The 13,888-nt window shown below is 43.0% G+C and overlaps 1 protein-coding gene across 1 annotated transcript in view; it reads left to right on the forward strand.

Annotated features, from left to right (window-relative positions):
- tyro3 (TYRO3 protein tyrosine kinase) overlaps window positions 1–13,888 on the forward strand; it is a 339,850-nt gene that overhangs the window by 277,490 nt on the left and 48,472 nt on the right. The window lies entirely within an intron of this gene.

Below are 13,888 nucleotides of genomic sequence, written 5' to 3' on the forward strand. Positions count from 1 at the left end.
GTTTATTTTTAGATTAATGGATACCCGGGAGTGAGTTACAGACTGGAATCTAATCGAGGGATTCAGATGGTTTATTTATAGAATAATGGATACCTGGGAGTGAGTTACAGACTGGAATCTAATCAAGGTGCTCAGATGGTTTATATATAGAATAATGGATACATGGGAGTGAGTTACAGACTGGAATCTAATCGAGGGGTTCAGATGGTTTATATATAGATTAATGGATACCCGAGAGTGAGTTACAGACTCGAATCTAATCGAGGGGTTCAGATGGTTTATATCTAGATTAATGGATACCCGGGAGTGAGTTACAAACTGGAATCTAATCGAGGGGTTCAGATGGTTTATATATAGATTAGTGGATACCTGGGAGTGAGTTACAGACTGGAATCTAATCGAGGGGTTCAGATGGTTAATTTTATAGAATAATGGATACCCGGGAGTGAGTTCCAGACTGGAATCTAATCGAGGGGTTCAGATGGTTTATATATAGATTAATGGATACCCGGGAGTCAGTTTCAGACTGGATTCCAACCAAGGTGTTCAGATGGTTTATATATAGAATAATGGATACCCGGGAGTGAGTGACAGACTGGAATCTAATCAAGGGTTCTGATGGTTTATATATAGATTAATGGATACCCGGGAGTGAGTTCCAGACTGGAATCTAATCGAGGGGTTCAGATGGTTTATATATAGATTAATGGATACCCGGGAGTGAGTTACAGTTTGGAATCTAATCGAGGGGTTCAGACGGTTTATATATAGAATAGTGGATAACTGGGAGTGAGTTACAGACTGGAATCTAATTGTGGGGTTCAGATGGTTTATAAAAAGATTAATGGATAGTCGGGAGTGAGTTACAGGCTGGAATCTAATTGTGGGGTTCAGATGGTTTATATATAGAATAATGGATATCCGGGAGTGAGTTACAGACTGGAATCTAATCAAGGGGTTCAGATGGTTTATTTATAGAATAATGGATACCTGGGAGTGAGTTACAGACTGGAATCTAATCAAGGTGCTCAGATGGTTTATATATAGAATAATGGATACATGGGAGTGAGTTACAGACTGGAATCTAATCGAGGGGTTCAGATGGTTTATATATAGATTAATGGATACCCGAGAGTGAGTGACAGACTGGAATCTAATCGAGGGGTTCAGATGGTTTATATCTAGATTAATGGATACCCGGGAGTGAGTTACAAACTGGAATCTAATCGAGGGGTTCAGATGGTTTATATATAGATTAGTGGATACCTGGGAGTGAGTTACAGACTGGAATCTAATCGAGGGGTTCAGATGGTTAATTTATAGAATAATGGATACCCGGGAGTGAGTTCCAGACTGGAATCTAATCAAGGGGTTCAGATGGTTTATATATAGATTAATGGATACCCGGGAGTGAGTTACAGACTAAAATCTAATCAAGGTGCTCAGATGGTTTATATAGAGATTAATGGATACCCGGGAGTGAGTTACAGACTAAAATCTAATCAAGGTGCTCAGATGGTTTATATTTAGATAAATGGATACCCGGGAGTGAGTGACAGACTGGAATCTAATCGAGGGGTTCAGATGGTTTAGATATAGAATAATGGATAACTGGGAGTGAGTTACAGACTGGAATCTAATCGAGGCGTTCAGATGGTTTATGTATAGAATAATGGATAACTGGGAGTGAGTTACAGACTGGAATCTAATCGAGGGGTTCAGATGGTTTCTATATAGAATAATGGATACCCGGGAGTGAGTTACAGACTGGAATCTAATCGAGGCGTTCAGATGGTTTATGTATAGAATAATGGATAACTGGGAGTGAGTTACAGACTGGAATCTAATCGAGGGGTTCAGATGGTTTCTATATAGAATAATGGATACCCGGGAGTGAGTTACAGGCTGGAATCTAATCGAGGTGTTCAAATGGTTTATATATAGAATAATGAAAACTGGGAGTGAGTTACAAACTGGAATCTAATCGAGGGGTTCGGATGGTTTGTTTATAGAATAATGGAAAGCCAGGAGTGAGTTACAGACTGGAATCTAATCGAGGGGTTCAGATGGTTTATATACAGAATAATGGATACCCGGGAGTGAGTTACAGGCTGGAATCTAATCAAGGTGTTCAGATGGTTTATTTATAGAATAATGGATACTTGGGAGTGAGTTACAGACTGGAATCTCATCAAGGTGTTCAGATGGTTTATATACGGAATAATGGATACCCGGGAGTGAGTTACAGGCTGGAATCTAATCAAGCTGTTCAGATGGTTTATTTATGGAATAATGGATACTTGGGAGTGAGTTACAGACTGGAATCTAATCAAGCTGTTCAGATGGTTTATTTATAGAATAATGGATACCCAGGAGTGAGATACAGACTGGAATATAATCAAGGTGTTCAGATGGTTTCTATATAGAATAATGGATACGCGGGAGTGAGTTACAGACTGGAATCTAATCAAGGGGTTCAGATGGTTTATATATAGAATAATTGATACCCGGGAGTGAGTTACAGACTGGAATCTAATCGAGGGGTTCAGATGGTTTATATATAGAATAATTGATACATGGGAGTGAGTTACAAACTGGAACCTAATCGAGGGGTTCAGATGGTTTATATATAGATTAATGGATGCCCGGGAGTGAGTTACAGACTGGAATCTAATCAAGGGGTTCAGATGGTTTATTTATAGAATAATGGATACCCGGGAGTGAGTTACAGACTGGAATCTAATCAAGGTATTCAGATGGTTTATATATGGAATAATGGATACCCAGGAGTGAGTTACAGACTGGAATATAATCAAGGGGTTCAGATGGTTTATTTATAGAATAATGGATACCCGGGAGTGAGTTACAGACTGGAATCTAATCGAGGGGTTCAGATGGTTTATATATAGATTAATGGATGCCAGGGAGTGAGTTACAGACTGGAATCTAATCAAGGGGTTCAGATGGTTTATATATAGAATAATGGATACCCGGGTGTGAGTTCCAGACTGGAATCTAATCAAGGGGTTCAGATGCTTTATATATAGAATAATGGATACCCGGGAGTGAGTTACAGACTGGAATCTAATCAAGGGGTTCAGATGGTTTATATATAGGATAATGGATGCCCGGGAGTGAGTTACAGACTGGAATCTAATCAAGGGGTTCAGATGGTTTATATATAGGATAATGGATGCCCGGGAGTGAGTTACAGACTGGAATCTAATCAAGGGGTTCAGATGGTTTATATATAGATTAATGGATACCTGGGAGTGAGTTACAGACTGGAATCTAATTGCGAGGTTCAGATGGTTTATATTTAGATTAATGGATACCTGGGAGTGAGTTACAGACTGGAATCTAATTGCGAGGTTCAGATGGTTTATATTTAGATTAATGGATACCCGGGAGTGAGTTACAGACTGGAATCTAATTGCGAGGTTCAGATGGTTTATATTTAGATTAATGGATACCTGGGAGTGAGTTACAGACTGGAATCTAATTGCGAGGTTCAGATGGTTTATATTTAGATTAATGGATACCTGGGAGTGAGTTACAGACTGGAATCTAATTGGGGCGTTCAGATGGTTTATATATAGAATAATGGATACCCGGGAGTGAGTTCCAGACTGGAATCTAATTGCGAGGTTCAGATGGTTTATATATAGAATAATGGATACCTGGGAGTGAGTTACAGACTGGAATCTAATTGGGGCGTTCAGATGGTTTATATATAGAATAATGGATACCCGGGAGTGAGTTCCAGACTGGAATCTAATTGCGAGGTTCAGATGGTTTATATATAGAATAATGGATACCTGGGAGTGAGTTACAGACTGGAATCTAATCGAGGGGTTCAGATGGTTTATATTTAGATTAATGGATACCCGGGAGTGAGTTACAGACTGGAATCTAATTGGGGCGTTCAGATGGTTTATATATAGAATAATGGATACCCGGGAGTGAGTTCCAGACTGGAATCTAATTGCGAGGTTCAGATGGTTTATATATAGAATAATGGATACCTGGGAGTGAGTTACAGACTGGAATCTAATTGGGGCGTTCAGATGGTTTATATATAGAATAATGGATACCCGGGTGTGATTTCCAGACTAAAATCTAATCAAGGTGCTCAGATGGTTTATATTTAGATAAATGGATACCCGGGAGTGAGTGACAGACTGGAATCTAATCAAGGGTTCTGATGGTTTATATATAGATTAATGGATACCCGGGAGTGAGTTCCAGACTGGAATCTAATCGAGGGGTTCAGATGGTTTATATATAGATTAATGGATACCCGGGAGTCAGTTTCAGACTGGATTCCAATCAAGGTGTTCAGATGGTTTATATATAGAATAATGGATACCCGGGAGTGAGTTGCAGACTGGAATCTAATCGAGGCGTTCAGATGGTTTATGTACAGAATAATGGATAACTGGGAGTGAGTTACAGACTGGAATCTAATCGAGGGGTTCAGATGGTTTCTATATAGAATAATGGATACCCGGGAGTGAGTTACAGACTGGAATCTAATCGAGGGGTTCAGATGGTTTAGATATAGATTAATGGATACCCGGGAGTGAGTTACAGGCTGGAATCTAATCGAGGTGTTCAAATGGTTTATATATAGAATAATGAAAACTGGGAGTGAGTTACAAACTGGAATCTAATCGAGGGGTTCGGATGGTTTGTTTATAGAATAATGGAAAGCCAGGAGTGAGTTACAGACTGGAATCTAATCGAGGGGTTCAGATGGTTTATATACAGAATAATGGATACCCGGGAGTGAGTTACAGGCTGGAATCTAATCAAGGTGTTCAGATGGTTTATTTATAGAATAATGGATACTTGGGAGTGAGTTACAGACTGGAATCTCATCAAGGTGTTCAGATGGTTTATATACGGAATAATGGATACCCGGGAGTGAGTTACAGGCTGGAATCTAATCAAGCTGTTCAGATGGTTTATTTATAGAATAATGGATACCCAGGAGTGAGATACAGACTGGAATATAATCAAGGTGTTCAGATGGTTTCTATATAGAATAATGGATACGCGGGAGTGAGTTACAGACTGGAATCTAATCAAGGGGTTCAGATGGTTTATATATAGAATAATTGATACCCGGGAGTGAGTTACAGACTGGAATTTTATCGAGGGGTTCAGATGGTTTATATATAGAATAATTGATACATGGGAGTGAGTTACAAACTGGAACCTAATCGAGGGGTTCAGATGGTTTATATATAGATTAATGGATGCCCGGGAGTGAGTTACAGACTGGAATCTAATCAAGGGGTTCAGATGGTTTATTTATAGAATAATGGATACCCGGGAGTGAGTTACAGACTGGAATCTAATCAAGGTATTCAGATGGTTTATATATGGAATAATGGATACCCAGGAGTGAGTTACAGACTGGAATATAATCAAGGGGTTCAGATGGTTTATTTATAGAATAATGGATACCCGGGAGTGAGTTACAGACTGGAATCTAATCGAGGGGTTCAGATGGTTTATATATAGATTAATGGATGCCAGGGAGTGAGTTACAGACTGGAATCTAATCAAGGGGTTCAGATGGTTTATATATAGAATAATGGATACCCGGGTGTGAGTTCCAGACTGGAATCTAATCAAGGGGTTCAGATGCTTTATATATAGAATAATGGATACCCGGGAGTGAGTTACAGACTGGAATCTAATCAAGGGGTTCAGATTGTTTATATATAGAATAATGGATGCCCGGGAGTGAGTTACAGACTGGAATCTAATCAAGGGGTTCAGATGGTTTATATATAGATTAATGGATACCTGGGAGTGAGTTACAGACTGGAATCTAATTGCGAGGTTCAGATGGTTTATATTTAGATTAATGGATACCTGGGAGTGAGGTACAGACTGGAATCTAATTGCGAGGTTCAGATGGTTTATATTTAGATTAATGGATACCTGGGAGTGAGTTACAGACTGGAATCTAATTGCGAGGTTCAGATGGTTTATATTTAGATTAATGGATACCTGGGAGTGAGTTACAGACTGGAATCTAATTGGGGCGTTCAGATGGTTTATATATAGAATAATGGATACCCGGGAGTGAGTTCCAGACTGGAATCTAATTGCGAGGTTCAGATGGTTTATATATAGAATAATGGATACCTGGGAGTGAGTTACAGACTGGAATCTAATCGAGGGGTTCAGATGGTTTATATTTAGATTAATGGATACCCGGGAGTGAGTTACAGACTGGAATCTAATTGGGGCGTTCAGATGGTTTATATATAGAATAATGGATACCCGGGAGTGAGTTCCAGACTGGAATCTAATTGCGAGGTTCAGATGGTTTATATATAGAATAATGGATACCTGGGAGTGAGTTACAGACTGGAATCTAATTGGGGCGTTCAGATGGTTTATATATAGAATAATGGATACCCGGGAGTGATTTCCAGACTGGAATCTAATTGCGAGGTTCAGATGGTTTATATATAGAATAATGGATACCTGGGAGTGAGTTCCAGACTGGAATCTAATTGCGAGGTTCAGATGGTTTATATATAGAATAATGGATACCCGGGAGTGAGTTCCAGACTGGAATCTAATTGCGAGGTTCAGATGGTTTATATATAGAATAATGGATACCCGGGAGTGAGTTCCAGACTGGAATCTAATTGAGGGGTTCAGCTGGTTTTTTATAGATTAATGGATACCTGGGAGTGAGTTACAGGCTGGAATCTAATCGAGGGGTTCAGCTGGTTTATATATAGATTAATGGATACCCGGGAGTGAGTTACAGACTGGAATCTAATTGAGGGGTTCAGCTGGTTTATGTATAGAATAATGGATACCCGGGAGTGAGTTACAGACTGGAACCTAATCGAGCAGTTCATATGGTTTATATATAGAATAATGGATACCTGGGAGTGAGTTACAGACTTGAATCTAATTGAGGGGTTCAGCTGGTTTATATATAGATTAATGGATACCCGGGAGTGAGTTACAGACTGGAATCTAATCAAGTGAAAACGAATGGCTTGAAAGTCTCCTCTCCCTGATAACTATAAGGGTCCTGTATGAACTAAGTCTGGATTAATCTTTAAGCAGCTCCTAGTAGACAGAGGTAGGTGGAAAGAAACTGGTCCATCATTTTGCACTAACTCCCAATCTTGCTGAGATAAGCTGTTGTAGTGCTATTTTGCGAAATGGAACTGCGACCTTTATGCTGGAGTGTCTTGTTCCTTTGGGCTGTATTGTTTTGTTGAGCTAAAGTCGAGGGAGCTTTGCCATGTGGAAATGTACAAGACTGTATCTCTGTGACTAGCACTATGTGGATTTTTATCAAAGGGTTGTAGTTCCAACCTCGCACTGACTTTCGGTTGGTGAACTCAAAATGTCCTTTTTGTTACGAGAAGTTGGTGATGATATTTTTTCAAGGTCTGTTGGGGAGGGTCTGAAGTTATTGAGGTGTGAGGTGAATATTCATCAGACACTCAGCTTGAACCTTTCCTTTACTCTGTAGCGGATGGAGCAGGAGCAGCGTTTCACCGAGGTGGGAATAGACATTTCTCAGCTTCTCACACTTCAGAGTGTTTGCCCTGCATGCGTCTTGAAGTCACTCACTGGTCACCTGAAATAGAACTGGGAGGGAATTTGAGGCATTTATCAAATTATATTTTGCACATACAACGTGACTGTATCATTGAAGCTCATTACCACATACCCTTTACTTCTTTACCACGAATTTCACAGTCCATCTTCCTTCCCTTTCCTTTTTCCTCATTGCTCTCCATTTCCTTTCTTCCTGTGTGTATTTATCTTTTGTCTTTTTTCTTTAGCTCTCTTGATGTGTATGCTTCCCTCTCTCTTTCCCATTCCTTGTGTATCTTTCTCTCTCTTCCTTTCTGTGTATTTTTCTCTCTGTATGTGTCTCTCTTCTATTCTGTGTGGGTTTTTCTTTCACTCTCCATTTGTCTGTCTGTCTTTCTTTCTCTCCCTTTCTGTTTCTTTTTTTCTCTCTCTCTCTCTCAATTTTTGTCCCAACTGTCTAGTCTTTGACCCTCCCCCCCCCCCCCCCGTGCTGTTTACTGTGACATTTCAGCAGCTACCAAGCTGCTCAACCACACCCTCAGCACTACCTTCGATCCTCTGGTCCCCATTAAACCCATTACTCTCCCTAATGCTGGCTGTTCCCCCTGGTGCGGCCCTCATCTCTGCTCCCTTAAGTCCAAGGAATGTAGATTTTAACGGATATGGCGGGCAACTAGTTTTGCCGTTCACCACCAGATCTGCCTCGACCACATAAAGCACTATCGGGTCCTGCTCTTGTCTGCTAAAACTGCTCACAATTCTGCAATCATCCTGGAATGGAAGATAACACCCGCTTCTTTTCTCTACATTAAATCCCTCTCCCCTTCATCCTCCACCCTCACCTTCAGCAACAAGTGTGAGGAGCTCATGGACTTCTTTGTCACTACGAATGACACCATCTGATCAGCTGCCTCTGCCGTGTCCCTCCCTTCCATTAGCCCACCAGGCCAAACTTCTTCTAAGGTTCCCCCCTGTCCTAGCCCTGATGTGTATCTTTCTCTAGTTTCTCTCCTATTTTCCCTCATTCCCTCTCTGAACTCATCTTGTCCATTTGACCCACCTCCTGCACCCTCGGCCCTATTCCCACTAAACTGCTGACTACCCAACTTCCCCTCCAGCTTCCCATGTTAGCTGACATTGTTAAGGGTTTTCTCTCCTCAAATTCTTCCCTCTGTCCGGCAAATCCGCCGTATTCACCCTGTCCTAAAAAAAAACCCACCCTTGACGGCCTCTGTCCTTGCAAATGACTACTCTATCTCCAACTTCCCTTTCCTCTCCATATTCGTTGAACATGTTGTCGCCTCCCAAATCCCTTCTCATTTTTCCTGAACTCTATGTTTGTATCTCTCCAATCAGATTTGCACCCCCTGCCACAGTGCCAAAATAGATCTTATCTAAGTCACAAATGACATCCTATGTGAATGTGGCAAAGGTAAACAATCCCTCCTCGTCCTTCTCGACCTGTCTACCGTTTTGACACAGTTGACCACACCATCCTCTTCCATTGCCTCTCCACTGCCATCCAGTTGGGTGGGACTGCTCTCACCTGGTTCCATTCTTATCTATCTAATTGCAGCCAGCGAATCACTTGTAATGGTTTCTCTTCCTGCTCCCGCACTGTTACCTCTGGAGTCCCCCAATGATTTATCCTCGGCGCCCTCCTATTTCTCATCTACATGTGCCCCTTGCAACATCATCCAAAAACACAGTGTCACTTTCCACACGGGCACTGACGATACCTGACTGTACCTCACCACTGCTTCTATCAACACTTCCACTGTCTCTAAATTCTCAAAATGTTTACCTGACATCCAGTACTGGATGAGCAGAAATTTCTTTCAATTGAATATTTGGGAAGACTGAAGCCATTGTCTTTGGTCCCCACTTCAAACTCTGCTCCCTTGCCACTGACTTCATTCCTCATTCTGGCCGCTGTCTGAGGCTGAACCAGTCTGTTCACAACCTTGGTGTCATATTTGACCCTGAGATGAGCTTCCAACCAACTATCTGCACCAACACTAAAACCACCTATTTCCACCTCCGTAACATTGCCCAAATCCATCCCCACCTCAGCACATCTGCTGCTAAAACCCTCAAACATGCCCTTGTTACTTCTGGGCTTGACTATTCCAATGGATTCCTGGTCGGTCTTCCATCTTCCACTCTCATAAACACAAGGTCATCCAAAACTTTGCTGCCCGTGTCCTAACTCACACCAAATCTCCTCACCCATCACCCCTGTGCTCACTGATCTATATTGGCTCCTGGTAGAGCAACATCTTGATTTTAAAATTCTCATCCTTGTTTTCAAATCCCTCCACTGCCTCACCCCTCCCTATCTCTGTAACCTCCTCCAGCCCCACAACCCTCCAAGAAATCTGCACTCCTCTAATTCTAGCCTCTTGAACATCCCCGATTGTAATCACTCCACCATTGGCGAGCATGCCTTCAGCTGCCTAGGCCCAAAGCTCTCGAATTCCTTCTCTACCTCACTTTCCTCTTTTAACACCTGAAAACCTACCTCTTTGACCAAGCTTTTGGACATTAGGCCGAATATCTCCTTATGTGGCTTGGTGTTCAATTCTGGTTGATAACGCTGCTGTGAAGTCTCGTGGATGTTTTCCTCTGTTGAAGTTGTGTGTGTGTGTTTCTCCTTTTCTGTGTGTTTCTCTCTCTCTCTCTCTCGTATCCCACCCAATTTTGGTTTCCTTGATTTCAATGGGTTGAAAATCGGTTATGTTCTCTAAAAAATGAGCAATCTGCCGAGGCAATGAAGTGGAAAATGACCCTTCAGTCTCTCTCTGTCTCTCAGTCACTCTGCCTCTGTCAGAGTCTGAATACTTTATGCAGATTCATGTTTCATTTTCCCTTTCTCTTCACCCGTTGCTGGGAAGCGACTATAACTCCCTGTCCTTGTCCATCATGATTTTCTTCCTTGTGGAAATGTGTGTCACATGGTCCTGCTCCAAATTCTGTGATTCGTGCTGTATTTTAATAGCACTGGAAGCCAAGTCTCCCTCTGAATTCCCATTGTCAGGTGACTGGCCATTTTAAAGGTGGATCCACAGCCTATGTGTGTTGTTGTGTTATGTGCCTGATCTGTGTCTGTGTGTACTAATCCTTTGTTACTTTGTGTGCTGTGAACTCCACACGTGCCCAAGTCACCAAATCACCCATTGTTGCATGAAAACTGTTGGCACTTTAATACTGAACGAACCGTGATGGATCCTTCTTCCTGACTGTGACAGGACCATTTTAAAACTGTGGTTATTAGGATTATTCATCTGTGTTGCAGTTATTTGATTGAACTTCTGCCATCCCGAGAAGTTTTCAGCGGTGTCACCAGTGGGAGCCCTACCACTACAGGACTTGGGCATTCTAAACTGGGAATCTACTGTGAGAGGGAATCTTGTAGATGGAATCTACTAAATGAGAGAATCTACTGGTAGAGGGACTCTACTATTAGATGGAATCTACTATGAGAGGGAATTTTCTGGTGGAGGGAATCTATTGCTGGAGGGAAACTATACCAGAGGGAAGCTCTTGCTAGAGGGGATGTACTGCAAGTCAGAATTTACTGCAAGAATCTTGTAGAAGGAATATATTGCATTAGACAATCTGGTGCTAAAGGGAATCTAGTGCAAAAGAAATCTTGAGGTGGGAGGGATCTACTGATAGACAGAAACTACTGCTATCAGGGATCTGCTGCAAAAGGGAAACTACTGCAAGAAGGAATCTACTGCTGAAGAGAATCTTCTGCTTGAGGAAATAGACTGTTAGATCCCTATCTCTGCAATCGCCAGCCCCACAATATTCTGAGTTATCTGCGCTCACCTAATTCCAGCCTCTTGATTATCCCTGATTTTAATCGCTTCACATTGGTGGCTGCGCCTTCAGCGGCCAAGGCCCTAAGTTCCGGAATTCCCTGCCTATACCTCTCCACCTTGCTTTTCTCCTTTAAGACACTCCTTAAAACTAACACTTTGACCAAGTTTTGGCCATCTGACCCAATATCTGCTTATGTGACTCATGTCATATTTTGTTTAATAATGCTCCTGTGAAGCGACTTGGGTTTTTTTTATTGCATTAAAGGCACGATACAAATGAAAGTTGTTGTTCTTCTTGTTGTAGATGTTTCAGAAAAAGGGGATATAGCAGTAAAGGTTTCCATTGCTGAAGATACTGGGCTTCCTCCAGAGTCTGGTACTGGACACCTGACCCTGAGTCCAACAGTCCACTGCCAGAGACACTGGACATCTGATCCTGAGTCCAACAATCCACTGCCAGAGACACTGGACATCTGACCCTGAGTCCAACAGTCCACTGCCAGATACACTGGACATCTGACCCTGAGTCCAACAGTCCACTGCCAGAGACACTGGACATCTGACCCTGAGTCCAACAGTCCACTGCCAGAGACACTGGACATCTGATCCTGAGTCCAACAATCCACTACCAGAGACACTGTACATCTGATCCTGAGTCCAACAATCCACTGCCAGAGACACTGGACATCTGACCCTGAGTCCAACAGTCCACTGCCAGAGACACTGGACACCTGATCCTTAATCCCCCAATCCACTGCCAGAGACACTGGACATCTGATCCTGAGTCCAACAATCCACTGCCAGTGACACTGGACACCTGATCCTTAATCCCCCAATCCACTGCCAGAGACACTGGACATTGACCCTTAGTCCCACAATCCACTGCAGAGACACTGGACCCTGACCCTGAGTCCAACACTCCATTGCAGAGACACTGGACCCCTGACCCTGAGTCCAGCATTCTACTGCCAGAGACACTGGACACCTGACCCTTAGTCCCACAATCCACTGCCAGAGACACTGGACACCTGACCCTTAGTCCCAGAATCCACAGCCAGAGACACTGGACATCTGATCCTGAGTCCAACTCTCCACTGCAGAGACACTGGACACCTGACCCTTAGTCCCACAATCCACTGCCAGAGGCACTGGACATTTGATCCAGAGTCCAACACTCCACTGCAGAGACACTGGACACCTGACCTGAGTCCATCATTCTGCTGCTAGAGACACTGCGACACCTGACCCTGAGTCCATCATTCTACTGCTAGAGACACTGAGACACCTGACCCTTAGTCCAACACTCCACTGCCAGAGACACTGGACACCTGACCCTTAGATCAGCATTCTACTGCTAGAGACACTGAGACACCTGACCCTTAGTCCAACACTCCACTGCCAGAGACACTGGACACCAGACCCTTAGTCCCCCAATCCACTGCCAGAGACACTGGACATCTGACCCTTAGTCCAACACTCCACTGCAGAGACACTGGACATCTGACCCTTAGTCCAACACTCCACTGCAGAGACACTGGACACCTGACCCTTAGTCCAACACTCCACTGCCAGGGACACTGGACATCTGACCGTTAGTCCCCCAATCCACTGCCAGAGACGCTGGACACCTGACCCTGAGTCCAGCATTCTACTGCTAGAGACACTATACATCTGACCATTAGTCCTACAATCCACTGCCAGAGACACTGGACATCTGACCCTTAGTCCAACACTCCACTGCCAGAGACACTGGACATCTTACCCTTAGTCCAACACTCCACTGCCAGAGACACTGGACACCTGACCCTTCGTCCCACACTCTATTGCTAGAGACACTGGACACCTGACCCTTAGTCCCACACGCTATTGCTAGAGACACTGGACACCTGACCCTTAGTCCCACACTCTATTGCTAGAGACACTGGACACCTGACCCTTAGTCCCACACTCTACTGCTTGAGACATTGGACACCTGACACATGTTCCAACACGCCACTGCTTGAGACATTGGACACCTGACCCTGAGTCGCACACTCTACTGCTAGAGACACTGGGTGTCTTACATGGAGCCCTCTGCTTCACTGCATCTTGAGTGCCTTAGTGTTAATCTCTTCTCGCATGGCAAGAGCTGTACTCATACTTCTACTCAAATTTGGTAATGAAAAACATTCTGTTAATCACTTAAAGTTAATTTAACCAACAGGGACATCATCACCCTCATCATTATTATCATCATCATCATCTTACTGGTACTATTAATTACAGTTTTTGTGATTTGCATTTTATTTAATCTGTTCCATACTTAGCTATTCTTTTCTCATTTTGACTTTCACCTGAGCACATTTCCAGTTGAACCTGTCCACCAGTGCCAGCCTGTATCCCCACTAAGAAGTGAACATGAGCAATCAGGGGTGAATTATCTACTTCCTTCCCACCCTTTTTCATGCTTCCCCTGGCTGCTTGATATAGGT

Source organism: Heterodontus francisci, chromosome 9, assembly GCF_036365525.1.
Source record: "Heterodontus francisci isolate sHetFra1 chromosome 9, sHetFra1.hap1, whole genome shotgun sequence".
Taxonomy (NCBI): domain Eukaryota; kingdom Metazoa; phylum Chordata; class Chondrichthyes; order Heterodontiformes; family Heterodontidae; genus Heterodontus; species Heterodontus francisci.